Here is a 14096-nt window from a genome sequence, read left to right on the forward strand (position 1 = left end):
CTGGGGAGAGATAGCAAGGGGAGAAATGCCAGATGTAGGTGATGGGGAGGAAGGCAGCAAATCACACTGCCATGTGTGTACCTATGCAACCAATTTTGCATGTTCTTCACATGTACCCCCAAACCTAAAATGCAATAAAATAAATGGGAAAATAAAATAATAAAATTGAAAAAAAAAATAAATAATATTAAATAGCAAATGAATCTTAACCTCTATAATTGTTTTCCTATCCGTAAAGGTAAAGTGCATAAAATAATCAAATTTTAAAATAACTTTCAGTGGAGAATCTAGGTAGAAATATTGTTGGCACAAATAAAGGTTGGTTTTCTACTTCTAATGTGTTTAATGTCTTTGTAATTGTTCAGTTCAGAAGTTCACTTAGGATGAAATCTTTATAATGAACTATGAATGATCTTGTTTCCCAACTGTATAATATGTGTAAGTAGGGTCTTTAATTGAGTGGCTTAATGTCTTTAATATTTTTTGATATTACCATGAAGAAATATTCAAAATAAAAATAAGCTTGCAAAGAGCACTGTGACCCCTTCCTCAGTGGATAGTCACACATGAATCAATTTGATAATTAAAAATCCGTTTGAAAGCCACAAATCAGAACACTTTTCCCTTAAATCAGGCCTATTCCCATTCTTTCACACCAATTTGTCCATTGATGTAAAATATGCTGCTTAAATACAGCATCAGGAAATTATTTCTGAAATATGTTTACTCAAGTGCAGCAAGACAATATAATGCATATCCTGTAACTGCCTCTTGTGAAGGAAGGTCAGGTGGAGAAATAAATACAAAATTGTTTGAAAAGAAGAAAAACTACAAAAAAAAAAAAAGGCTAGCAATATTTCGTTAGATGCTTCACGTAAAAACTAGGAGTTTGCCAAAAGAAATTGATGCTTTGAAAACTCATAGCCATGTTTAAGTTTAGTTTTGTTGCCAAAGTTATTTGATAACTTATGGTGAAGTTAGATGTTTAGATTTATGTCAAAATTTTTTTTTTTGCTATTGTGAAAACTGAAAATAAAGAAAGTGAAATATACATTATTGCTCATAAGGGAACAGAATTATATTGGCCATAATAAACAAGTTTTATTTTACACAACTTTTCCATACTAAATATTTTAAATGGGCATTTTAGCTACTTTTAGTCTTTTCAATTAGAAAGTTATAGCCAAGTTTGTGATTCAGGTATGATTAAGTATTGTCATCATAATGAAAAAAGAAGTCTTTTGAACAATTCTTTAGACAGTCCCTTTTAAAGGAAAGTTTATCCAGATAAAAACACATAGAAGATGACCAACACCAAATTGGAACGATTTAACACTTGGTAACTAAACTTGATGTCACCTTTCTCACTAGATCATCTGACTAAATGAGATAAACATGTTTTATTCAAATTACTGCATCAGTGCAATTCAAAAATCTTTTCTAAAATATCCAAGACGGACTAGAGTTGTAGTCCTAGCTCTAACATAGCTTCCTCAAGCATCTTTATAAAAAGCATTAAGAAAGAATTCATAAAGATATTTCCTTGAAGCTAAATGTGGTGAATCTAGACTGGAAATATAGTTGAAACAGTGTTTTCCTAACTGCTGAGTATTAGAATCACCTGAGAAATTTTTAAAATTCTCCATACCATGGTTACACTCAATACCAATTAAATCAGAATGTCTACGAGTGGAAGTGAGTCTTTTTTATTTTATTTTATTTTTTTTAAAGATGCCCGAGTGGATTAAATATGGAGTAAAGGATAGGAACAAACAAGTTAAAACATACCTTGCCTGGCATCAGGAAAAAGTAATGAAACTACCAAACATCTAATAAAAGACTGTATTTGGATGGCATAACCACCACATTTTTTGCAGCATTAAAGTATAAGCTGAGTGACTAAGGAACAAAGTTCCTTCTAAGGGCTTTGATGAAATAAATAAGATGGATTGAAAGTTCACTTTAACTTTGAGTTGTTGACAATTTATTTCATTTTGTCAATTTTTAGGCTAAAAACAGTCCCTTAAGGCTATTTCATACTGGTTATGCTAAATTCCATTTAGAGTCTCCTTCAATCTCCTTTTATGGGTAAAATGAGCCAGTAATAGCATGTTGAACTATATATCGTTTTGCTGTGATTTTTGTCTTGTTACACAAACAATGTAGTGAATCTAATGCGAGGTTTGACAAGTTAGAATACTATCAGAAGAATTAAAAGATAATCAACATGATTAATTCACTATGTTTCAAAAGAGAAGACTGAAATTTCTAGTTTTCAGAATCTTGCATTTCAAAATTATTACCCTTAAAAAGAGAATAATATTATCTGATTGGAATGTCAGAGAAATCATTAAAAAAGGGTATAGTCCAAAATGAAGGGTAAAGCCTAGTGCATTTTCTCTGGTAAATGGGAAACTTGATTGGCTGATGGATCCTAAATCACCAAACCTAATGTATCTTGCAATATATTAATATTTATTTTTATACCATGTATAAATATCACTGTATAGTGTTTCAAGATTGTGTGTGTTTTTAATCACTGTGTTTATCAACACAGGTAAACTGCTAATGCTAAAAATTCACTGGTTTACCAAAATACAGGCTTATTTGTGGGGCCTATCCAGTACAGGGTGATAGAAGAGAGGAGTGCTATGTTACTTTGCTCTGTCATTTAGACCTGCTTTTTTTCATCCATGGTTTCTCCATCTCTACCAAGGGCTTGCTGTCTTCTTCTGGTTCCTCTGTTACCAGCTCTGAGATAAAGGAGACTAAGTGTGGAGAATGGTGGAGAAGTGTGATATGCAGACATTTCTGAACTGTCAAGTTAGCTGACACCTTGCTCTTGAACTTCCTTGCCTTCAGAATGAGAAATAAATTGTGCTAAGTCACCCAATCTGTAATATACTATAGCAGCCTCAGAAGACTAAAACAGTCATAGACCCTTCTGTCTGATTTCTATTGATCAGAATTCAGTCACATGACCTGGCTTGAAAAAGACTGGGAAATTACTCTAACTTTTAAAAGAGGAGAAATGTGGATTCTGCCCTCTTGATCAATAAATACCTTTTTTTCCATTTCTTCTTTCTATGGGACACTGAAAGCCTCTCTCCAAGGGATTCAACACAAAGTCTAAGATTTCTAGGCAATATAACATATTATTCATTATTCTCTTTGATCTTGTCTTTGACCTGGAAGATTTTTTTTTCCTTCTGTTATCTTCTTGTCTCTGTCTTTAGTAAGCATTTTAATCCTGCATAACTTTTTCAGACTGGTTCCTATGGAATCAAACTTGATTCCAAAGGTTGTGTTACAGATTGAATAATAAAAGGCAATAAAATTCCCTAAAGTATTGATAGGCTCTTAATCTATGCAGTCCACAATATTCTCTTGATATATTTCTTTGCCTTCTCACCTCTAAGTTTCTCTTTTTTAGCTTACTGGCACACCCACACCCTTAGTCTAAACATGTTCCAGATCTGAGTTAAGTAGGAAAACTTACAAAAGGATTTTTAAATTCTTATAAAGAATTGGAGTCCAGGCAAGTACTTCACAACCTGAATAAACCCAAGTTTCTGGGTTTTTTTCTATTCCTTTTCATTTAATGTTTCCTATTCTTTTCTAAACTTATCTTTTTAGGTAATACATTGTTCAGCATAGTAAATAACCATATCCAAAAGATATCAACATTTTTTAACCTACCTCCTTTCTTAAAGGTAGATCTCAGGAGACATATCTTCTCTCTTCTACTAGTTTTTAAATGTTTGACACTGAATAACACAGATATATAGCTGTCCATCCTGTCTGTTCCTTCACTACCTACCTCCAGTCTGATAAGCCAGTAATTAAATGTTGGAAATTTCAGTTGCAAAAGCAGCTTTTAATATCTTTATTAAATTAAATCACACTAACCATTGAAATAATCAGCCTCAGAATGCTGAGTTCCTTTGACATTCACATCACCATCTACTACGTGTTAGCTGTGGCAAGGAGAAATGGGAAGTTTGTTCTCTGTTCCATGTAGTCACTCAGGTACCCAGACCCTTCCATATTTTGATACTGTTATCATAAAGGCTCAGGGTATTCCCATTGGAGTCTTTACCTCAAACAATCAGACAAGGAAAAGGATATGGAGAGTGGGCACTAGAAGAAGTGAACATCACTTTTGCCCACATTCTTTTATCTAGAACTCAGTCATATGGCTTTACCTAACCTCAAGAGGGTTGTACAATGATCTCCAGTAACATTTCCTGGAAGAATAAGTGAAACACAAATACTGCTCAGCTGTATCATTATCTCCCTCAATTATCATATATTTCAAAGGATTGTTTCATTTAAAGATAAAGTAATATACAATTAGGCCTATTTAATTTACTCACTAAAGCACCATGCATACAATTCATTTTTACTACCATTGGCCTAAACCTAGGTTTACCAGATAAAATAAAGGATTCCCAATTAAACCTGAATTTCAGGTACACCTAGATAATTTTTAGTATAGGTGTTCTCCAAAATTGCATGTGTCAAACTTATACAAAAAAAAAAAATCTTTGTTTATCCAGATTTTAAATGTTACTGAATATCTTTCTTGACTGTATTGCCTAATCTGTTAATCCCAGCCTGAACAATTTTATTTTCATTATTTTGAAGCATGCTCAAAGATGTCAATATGAATGTCAAGTGTAAATATCATATGTTTTCCTTCAATTACCTTTAAACAAACACTGCTTCAAGCAAAAGGTATAGTGTTGACTAATATATGCTATTTAAATCTAATTTATGTATGCCTAGAATTGTTATTTATAACCAGTCTTTAGTGTGATATGACTTGATATTTTAATTAAATTTCAGTACAAACCCCTTAAAATAATATTATGCTACTTTTATTTCAATATATGTGTTCTCCTTTGTTATGGGAAAATTTGCAGAGAAGTGCAAATTACCAGGCTTAAGATAAATTAAGAAGCACTGACACCTTCACTGATCTTCATACCAAGAGCTGCCCATAAAGTGGTGCTGCCAAGATTGGATTGCTCCTGCATGCTCCCTCAGTGATTTTTATATTTTAATAAGACTGTTCATTATAGTTAGCTCCGTGTGTTGGAGCCATTAGATATTTATGGGGAATAGCGTATCATTATCTCAGTTGCATTCTGAGCCATTTGAGATGCTTTTAAGTTAGGGTGATATTTTCCCTGTCTCAATTTTACACACACTAGTGCCTATGTGCCTGTTCAGCTTATTTCTGTGTTTAGGTTCTTTGATTCTATTTTTCAACTTTATTGTGTTAAAGTGGCTGATGAACAGTGTCGCTGACTGGTAGATAGGAGTAGCCTCAAATTCAGCTAATTCAAAAATTTACTCTCTTAAGAGAGGGGCTGACGTTCTAAGTCCTTTATTTATTCTCTCACTCATCTAAAATTCCATCAGGGAATGTTCACACGCATCCCCTTATCTCTTCAAATTTACCATTAGGGATCTAAGAATGGAAATGATGATTTTGACATTACATGACCATAAGAAGCAAGGATGTTAATAGGAATTCTTAGTGCTTATAAAGGCAAAAAGCAAACACAACACACACTTGAAAATTATTAGTGAACAATCAAACTAAAGGTAGCTGTAGTACAACTGAGTAATTTTCAGTGTTGACATGTGAACCTATAGAAGATTCTAAGTAATATTTGTGATTTTCATGTAATAAAGTATATATTAAGTTTAGATTGGGATTTAGCAAATCTGTATTGTTATTCTTGTAACTGTATTCAAGTTTGGGTTGGGGGTGGATAAAGATGATACAGCAAAATCCTTTTCTCTCTCTTATTTGTTATTTGTTTATATTAAAATTATCTGAATTGTTTTAAATTTTTTATTTGCTACCCTATCTGGTGTGGCTAGCATTCGCATCAAATCCAGAAGTTTTCAAACTCATACATATTATTTTATTTCATATTCCTTATGTTTACTGTGATAGTAGCCTAGAATTGTTTATTTAGTAAAGATTTGTTGCACATATACTATTTCCACATGAGTACTAGGAATCCATGTATAAAATATAGAATTAATCTCTATCCCAACGACTTCACAAACAAGTACATATGTGCATGTGTAATCATTCCTCTTATTTACTACTATATTGCCAGTGAGAGAAGTTCTAGAGCATTGATTTTATCCACAGTTAAAATTCTCATCTTCCTCAAATTCAGATCTTGAAGTAGGATTACTAAGTTCTGTAGTTGCCAAATACATAACCAGAAAAACAGTATTACTTTTTGAATTGAATATCATTTTGTAATAGGCATTATGAAACTAAAAGAAAATGTCACAATTCCAAAAGACTGTCATACAAGCAATATATTTCGTTTTCCAGTAATTAACTGTATTCCTCTGATGTGGTTCACCTGACTGGACAGTGAAAGCTTTGTCATGGTTTTTGCAATCCAGTTTTATTTGGGAGTTAGTAAGGAATAAAATAGTCTGATATTTTAACTCTGTTTGTTTGGACTTAAATTGTTATGTGCCAATATTATATGCAGCAATTATTTCATAGAAAAATGAAACCTCAACACAAATCTGTAGTCCTAACTGTGGAAGAAGATAATGGGTCTAAATACAGAGCCAGAGTAGTTTCTGGAGGAAGAAATCAAGACAGAGTTATTTCAAACAGATGGGCCATGGGGCTTTGGAAACTGATATACTGGCCAGGCACAGAGTCAGTATGGATGGAGAGAGTAGAAAAGAGCCCCAAACTATAACTTGTATAAAGCTACATTCTATTCCTTTATTCTGCGCTATTTTTCATCATGATATTTACCGCTATCCACATTATTTCATACCTTTATTTTACTCAAGAAATATTTGTCAGGACTCCTTAAACCTTCCCTGGGACCTAGGATAAAATGAGAGAACATAAAAGTCTCTCTTCATGAAGCTTCCATTCTGGTTTCTGCATTTATTGTCCCAACATAACAGAATTTCTGTCAAAGTAAGGACTGTGGTTCTGTTTCCAATATGTTGTGTATAAACACATTTGCAATCCAACCATTGTATAGTAGGTGCTCAATATATTTTGTTGAATTAATAAATAGAGGCCTTTGGGTACATGGAGCAGGGGAGTGGTTCTAGATACTCAAGTATGTTGAGAGTAGTTTATTTCTACCACAGAAGACTGGGAGGCAACAAGGCTATAACAATGATATCAAATATAACGGTAGCCCATGGAATATGTCAGAAATTCCAGCCATGTACTGCTTTCTTTATGTGTGTGTTGAAAGAAAGGATTTTTTACACTAGGATGTAAGTTCTAGTAATGAAAGCTGGTTAGGAAGAGCTATTGTTATCTTGTATCCCAGCTATGCAGTTAGACTGATGTTCCTATGAAAATTGTCTATTTACAAAATGACGATGTTTATCTTGTCTGTAGGACTATGGGAGTAAATTTACATCTAAAACCACACTTTCCACTTCAAATACCCTTTTTCAGGAAGACCTGGGCCTATGGTTTCTTACAAACTGAATCAGCTCTTTGGGAAATAATCCTTCTTTACCATGGCAAGGGTGACATTGATAAAGAGAATGAAAATGATAAATCTATAAACCCTGGTCTTTACGTGCAGGAGAAGAAAAATGCAACCAAGAAAAGAATCACTACCATAAGATGGACAGAGAAGAAAGGTGGAAAAATGATTTAAGTAAGAATTAATGGCAAAGATTTTAAATGTAGTTTAAAAATTCAGTTAACACAACTGTTTGAAGATTAAGAAGTGAGGAGACAGGGGATTCAGGTACGCTGACGACCGATTATATCCCTGACAGTATGCTAGCCATTCCAAGTGCACAAACACATTTCACAGCCACTGAGGTGATTATTACCCTCCAAAATAGTGACTAAAAAATGTGGTACAGATCCTTACTATAACTTGCCTCAGGCCACATGTCTAGTTAGAATTGCAATCCTGTGCAGTCAAATGACTCCTAAGCCCACATACACCATTTGATATTTTGGTATTAATATAAAATATGAATATAAAATAAATTACACATCTCTGGGTCATAGTAATTTGTTGACACCTAATAAAAGGTTTCTAAGCCTCATGAAAGTATTTTAAAATAAATCTGATACATATGACCTTCAATATATTTTCTTTGATCCTAATTTAGTACGTCTAGAATCACTTGAAAGCCATGTGTGCAAAACACAGGCAAGCCACCTCCCTAAAATTAATTACGGGCTGTGTTTAAATCATCGTCTATTTTGCAAATCAGGAGAAATTAGATTAACAAGAACTGTGCAGGGCCCCAATCTATAGTACTTGAAAAATTCTGAAATACTGCCAGAAAAGTGGTGAAATATAGCTGTAGTGATTAAGATTAATATTCAGATACAATTCTCTAGCTGGCAAGTTGTTAAAACATTGAAGTAAAGTACCAGAATGGATGTAAAACTCCAATTCTGGAGAACTTTTACAAAGTTACATTAATATTTGAGTGATAATTTTTGATGTTGTGTTTCACTAAATTATTTTTAACTTTGCCTTATGCTTGTACTTCTATATTTAACCTACAACTGGAACCCAGGTGTGGTGGCTGACGCCTATAATCCTAGCACTTTGGGAGGCTGAGGCAGGAGGATCACCTGAGGTTGGGAGTTCAAGACCAGCCTCACCAACATGGAGAAACCCTGTCTCTACTAAAAATACAAAATTGGCTGGGCATGCTAGCGCATGCCTGTAATCCCAACTACTTGGGGGGCTGAGGCAGGAGAATAGCTTGAACCCAGGAGACAGAGGTTGCGGTGAGCCAAGATTGCAGCATTGCACTCCATCCTGGGCAACAAGAATGAAAACTCACTCTCAAGAAAAAAAAATTAATCTACCAGAGACTTCACGTTCTGTTTTATTATTGTTCCTATCTATTCTCACTGCCATAACAGTAGGTCTAACACCCTGGTAAGCTGGATAATTTTCCTTCTGGTTTCTGACCCTCATCTCTCCATCTCCTGCTTTCCTCCCATTCTTTCCACATCACATAAGCATAAGATGGTTGCTCTGAAATCTTGGTTTTTATCAAGTTACTCCACTGCTATAAAAACTAATATCTTCTCACTGTTTATAGCTATTGTTGTGCAAGGTATTTGGTGAGAACAGAGAAAACTCAACAAGAAGTCAGTGCTCAAAGAACTGAAACAATGCTGGGTTAAGCAAAGCTAAAGAAGAATAGAAATTTTACTCTATGGAGTCTCAGTACCTTTAAAAGGACAAAATATGTAGAAATATCTCATTTGATTTTGCTGAGGGAGCCTTCATTCAAAAATACCTTCTGTATTTCCAAGAAGTTATGATGTTTCATGGGGCAGAATGTTGGTTTATACAATTTTATAATTTGGTATTTAAAATCATATCTGTCCAGTTATGCCAAACGAGACTCCTGTGATCCAATTTGTTCTTTACCATCTTGTCCTTTGAATACACTTGATAATATCCCACTTCCTTCTTTTGCATATATAATTTAATCTGCCTAGAATACTTATTCATTATCAATTCTAACTGTCTTTAAATTCTTACCTGAATGCATTTTTCTTTATGTAGCCTTTCCCAAATGGTCCTGTTGTGCCATTCTCTTTCCTAAACACTATAAACACTACATATATAAACCTCATGGCTATGTATGTATTTACATCTGAGATATGCTAAATATCTTGATTTTATCAACCGTAAATATTTTCTATATTCATTATCGTTTAGTATGTATTTTTAGATTTCAATAACTGAAGTCAAATTTGACATAAAAATTTTATCCAAGGCAAATTTTTCTATTAGTGCTAGCTAAGTGATGTTATGACATCATTCCAGCTAAAAATTAAAACCGTATTACTTACACCAATCAATGTTACAGAGGGAATATTTTAAAGTGCTTCAAAAAAGTATCAATGATTACTATCCCAGATTACATCCTGACCTTTTTTTGACATCTGAAACAATTTACACATACTACAAACATAGATTGTACAGAATTTGCCTACCGTGGTAGTGAATTTTGCCTAGTCAAAAAAACTTTTTCCTACTTGCTATAAAAAAATAACTCTAGACATATGGGGTATTTATGCAAAAATTTTGCAAAAATGGTTTTATAAGGACAAAACATATACACGAATATTCAACACTAGTAATGATTACAAAGCTTTAAAATTAAAAGTATTTATATACCTTATATATGTATACCTGATATTTGTATGTATTTTAAAAATATACATATATATTCTTAAAAATTATGTTAAAAAGTTAGTATACCAGTTGTCTACACTGTTTTATCTGCAGTTTACAGTCCGAAACAAAATTTATTAGTGAAGGAGATCAACTAAAACAATTCTTTGTAAATAACGTGCAATATTAACAAGACTATAATGGAATTTGAGGATTCTAGAATTTTAATAATAAAGATATAATTTATACATTTTCTTAATTGGGGCACACTGTGTTAACACTCTCTAAGATAGTTTCCATCACTTACAAAGAACAGCAGATTTATAGAAAATCTGGGAGCTGATGCAGGTGCAGTACACTGATACTCAACCCCATTGTCAGTTTGTTAAGCGTCATAAGTTGACATGTTTGATTGCCGATACCTTGCCTCCATTGAACAGAAATGACATTTAAAACTCCAAAGTAATATCTAAATCTTTGTGACTCTTTGTCTGTTGTCACAAGCTCAAGTTTGCTTAATCCTGCAAAATTTTCAGGTATCCATTTTGCTTTTCCATTTCATCTAAACATAATTAGTTTTCCACATCCACTTTGGCACATGATTCGGTGAGCACATATTCCAAGGCTGTATCAAAAGTCTCCCATAAACCAGTGATTACAATATCTCTAAAACATCTTGCCTATGTGGCATTTATCTGTGATATCTATTTCTTATTTAACCAAATGGAAGCAGCTTGTCAAGCACAAATGCCCTATTTCTGAGATCTTTGCCCTTTCAAACAGCATCTCCAGTCCCCTTTCCAAGCTGTTCACACATTAAAAGTCTCTTTTCATAATGTAGTTGTATCCCACAACAGGCTTTTAAAAACTATGAAGGTGGGTTCTGGGGGACGATCCAAGATGGCCGTTTAGGAACAGCTCAGGATTGCAGCTCCCAGTGAAAGCGCAGAGGGTGAGTGGACGCCGCGTTTTTATTGCCCGCAGACTAGGAAATTCCCAGGCGGAGGTGCTCCACGCTCGCCAGCGCGGCTGTTTCGGCCCGCACGGCTATGCCGGCCAGCGCCGCTGCTTTGCCCTGCGCGACTGCTTTGTTGGCGCCCCAGAGCCGCGGTTCTTAGTACAAAAAACACCGGTCCGGGGGCCCTTTTGGCTGGCCACTGGAGCCACGGGAAGTCGCCCATACGCCAGTACAAAAAGGGGACTGAGCAGAGAACCAGGACAGTAGATTCCAGGGCAAAAAAAAAGAAAAAAAAAAAAAAAAAAAAAAAAAAAACGCCACAAACCTCAGTGCCGCTGTTTAAGCCAGTGCAGTGAGTGGCCGCAGGGGAAAACAAACAGACCCCAGCGCCTCTTCAACAGGCGACTGGAACACCAACTTAAAAAAGGCTCTGAGGCAGAGAGCCAGGGGATCAGGCTCAGCTGGTCCCACCCCCACAAAAGAACAGCAACCAGAAACTCTGGATTGAGAGTTTCACAGCAAGTGCAGCTGAACCCGGGACGGTCCAGCTCTGTGGGGGAGGGGCATCCGCCATTACCGAGGCAGCCCGCCATTGCCAAGGCAACCCGCCATTGCTGAGGCAGCCCGCCGTTGCCAAGGCAACGGGCCACAGCAGAGACTCCGCCCCAACAGAGGCGGGGCACCATCACCAAAGCAGTTCTAACTACACCCATATAAACAGGACTACAGGGAAGTTCACTCGTCAGCGGGGCGGAGCCCACAGCAGCTCAGCAAAGCTGCTATAGGCCGACAGTGACTCGGCTGCCTCCTTGCTGGGCTGGGCAGGTCTGAAGGAAAAAAAAAAAAAAAAAGAAGGCGGCAGCATAACAGAAACTCATAAATAAAGCCCTAAATCCCTGGGACAGAGCACCTGGGAACAAAAAGCAGTTTATGAGTTCTGCTGCAACAGACCTAAAAGTACCTGCCCAGCAGCTCTGAATGAACAACAACAGAGCTCACAGCTCACCATTTGAGCTCCTATAAAGAAGAGACCGTCTCCTCAAGCAGCTCCCTGACCCCTATATATCCAAAAAGACACCTCATAAAAGAGAGATCAGATTGACACTAGGCGGGTATCCTTCTGGGACAAAGATAGCAGAAGAAGAAAACTGGTAACAACCCTTGCTGTTCAGCAGCTGCTGCAGGTGAACCCCACGCAAGCAGGGCCTGGAGTGAACCTCAGCAGACCTACAGCAGAGGGGCCAGACTGTCAGAAGGAAAACCAAGGAACAGAAATAACCTCATCAACAACAAACAGAACGTCAATCTGAAAGATTTGAGACCCAATCTGAAAGCCAGCAACTACAAAGTCGACAGGTGGATAAATCCTTAAAGATGGGAAGAAACCAGCGCAAAAAGGATGAAAACACCCGAAACCAGAACACCTCTCCTCCTACAAGGGATCACAACTCCTCACCAGCAAGGGAACAAGGTTGGATGGAGAAGGAGTGTGATGAAATGACAGAATCAGACTTCAGAAGGTGGGTAGTAAGAAACTTCTGTGAACTTAAAGAACATGTTCTAACCAAATGCAAAGAAACTAAGAACCTTGAAAAAAGATTTGACGAAATGCTAACAAGAATGGACAAAATAGAAAGGAATATAAGTGAATTGATGGAGCTGAAAAACGCAACACGAGAACTTCGTTAAGCATGCACAAGTATCAACAGCCGAATTGACCAAGCAGAAGAAAGGATATCAGAGGTCGAAGATCAACTCAATGAAATAAAATGGGAAGGCAAGACTGGAGAAAAAAGGGTAAAAAGGAATGAACAAAGTCTCCAAGAAATGTGGGACTATGTGAAACGACCTAATCTACCTTTGATAGGCGTACCTGAATGCGATGAAGAGAATGAATCCAAGCTGGAAAATACTCTTCAGGATATTATCCAGGAAAACTTCCCCAACCCAGCAAGGCAGGCAAACATTCAAGTCCAGGAAATACAGAGAACACCACAAAGATATTCGTCAAGAAGAGCAACCCCAAGGCACATAATCGTCAGATTCACCAGGGTTGAAATGAAGGAGAAAATACTAAGGGCAGCCAGAAAGAAAGATCGGGTTACCCATAAAGGGATGCCCATCAGACTCACAGCAGATCTCTCAGCAGAAACCCTACAAGCCAGAAGAGAATGGGGGCCAATATTCAACATACTTAAAGAAAAGAACTTTCAACCCAGAACCTCCTATCCAGCCAAACTAAGTTTCATAAGTGAAGGAAAAATAAAATCCTTTGGGAACATGCAAGTACTAAGAGATTTTGTCACCACCAGGCCAGCTCTACAAGAGCTCTTGAAAGAGGCTCTACACATATAAAGGAACAACAAGTACCAGCTCAACTAAAGGGCAAAACAGCCAGCTAGCACCAAAATGGCACTATCAAATTCACACATAACAATATTAACCCTAAATGTAAATGGACAGAATGCCCCAAACAAAAGACACAGACTGGCAAATTGGATAAAAAGACAAAACCCATCGGTGTGCTATATCCAGGAAACCCATCTCACATGCAAGGATACACAAAGGCTCAAAATAAAGGGATAGAGGAAGATTTACCAACCAAATGGAGAGCAAAAAAAAGCAGGAATTGCAATTCTCATCTCTGATAAATTAGACTTTAAAGCAACAAAGATCATAAGAGACAAAGAGGGACATTACATAATGGTAAAAGGATCAATGCAACAAGAAGAGCTAACGATCCTAAATATATATGCACCCAATACAGGAGCACCCAGATACATAAGGCAAGTTCTTAATGACTTACAAAGAGACATAGACTCCCACACAATAATAGTGGGAGACTTTAACACCCCATTGTCAACATTAGACAGATCAACCAGACAGAAAATTAACAAGGATATCCAGGACTTGAACTCAGACCTGGACCAAGCAAACCT

The 14096-nt window shown here is 36.3% G+C and overlaps 1 long non-coding RNA gene across 1 annotated transcript in view; it reads right to left on the bottom strand.

The window, feature by feature from the left end:
- LOC116557584 overlaps positions 1 to 12070 on the bottom strand; it is an 18872-nt gene extending 6802 nt beyond the window's left edge. The window contains exons 1-2 of the long non-coding RNA XR_004271587.1: positions 12061 to 12070; positions 7450 to 7460 (exon numbers count right to left, since the gene is read on the bottom strand). This is a non-coding gene — a long non-coding RNA (uncharacterized LOC116557584). The remainder of the gene's footprint in view (positions 1 to 7449; positions 7461 to 12060) is intronic.
- Positions 12071 to 14096: the final 2026 nt, after the last annotated feature.

Source organism: Sapajus apella, unplaced genomic scaffold (assembly GCF_009761245.1).
Source record: "Sapajus apella isolate SASKATOON/1434 unplaced genomic scaffold, GSC_monkey_1.0 scaffold19, whole genome shotgun sequence".
Taxonomy (NCBI): Eukaryota; Metazoa; Chordata; class Mammalia; order Primates; family Cebidae; genus Sapajus; species Sapajus apella.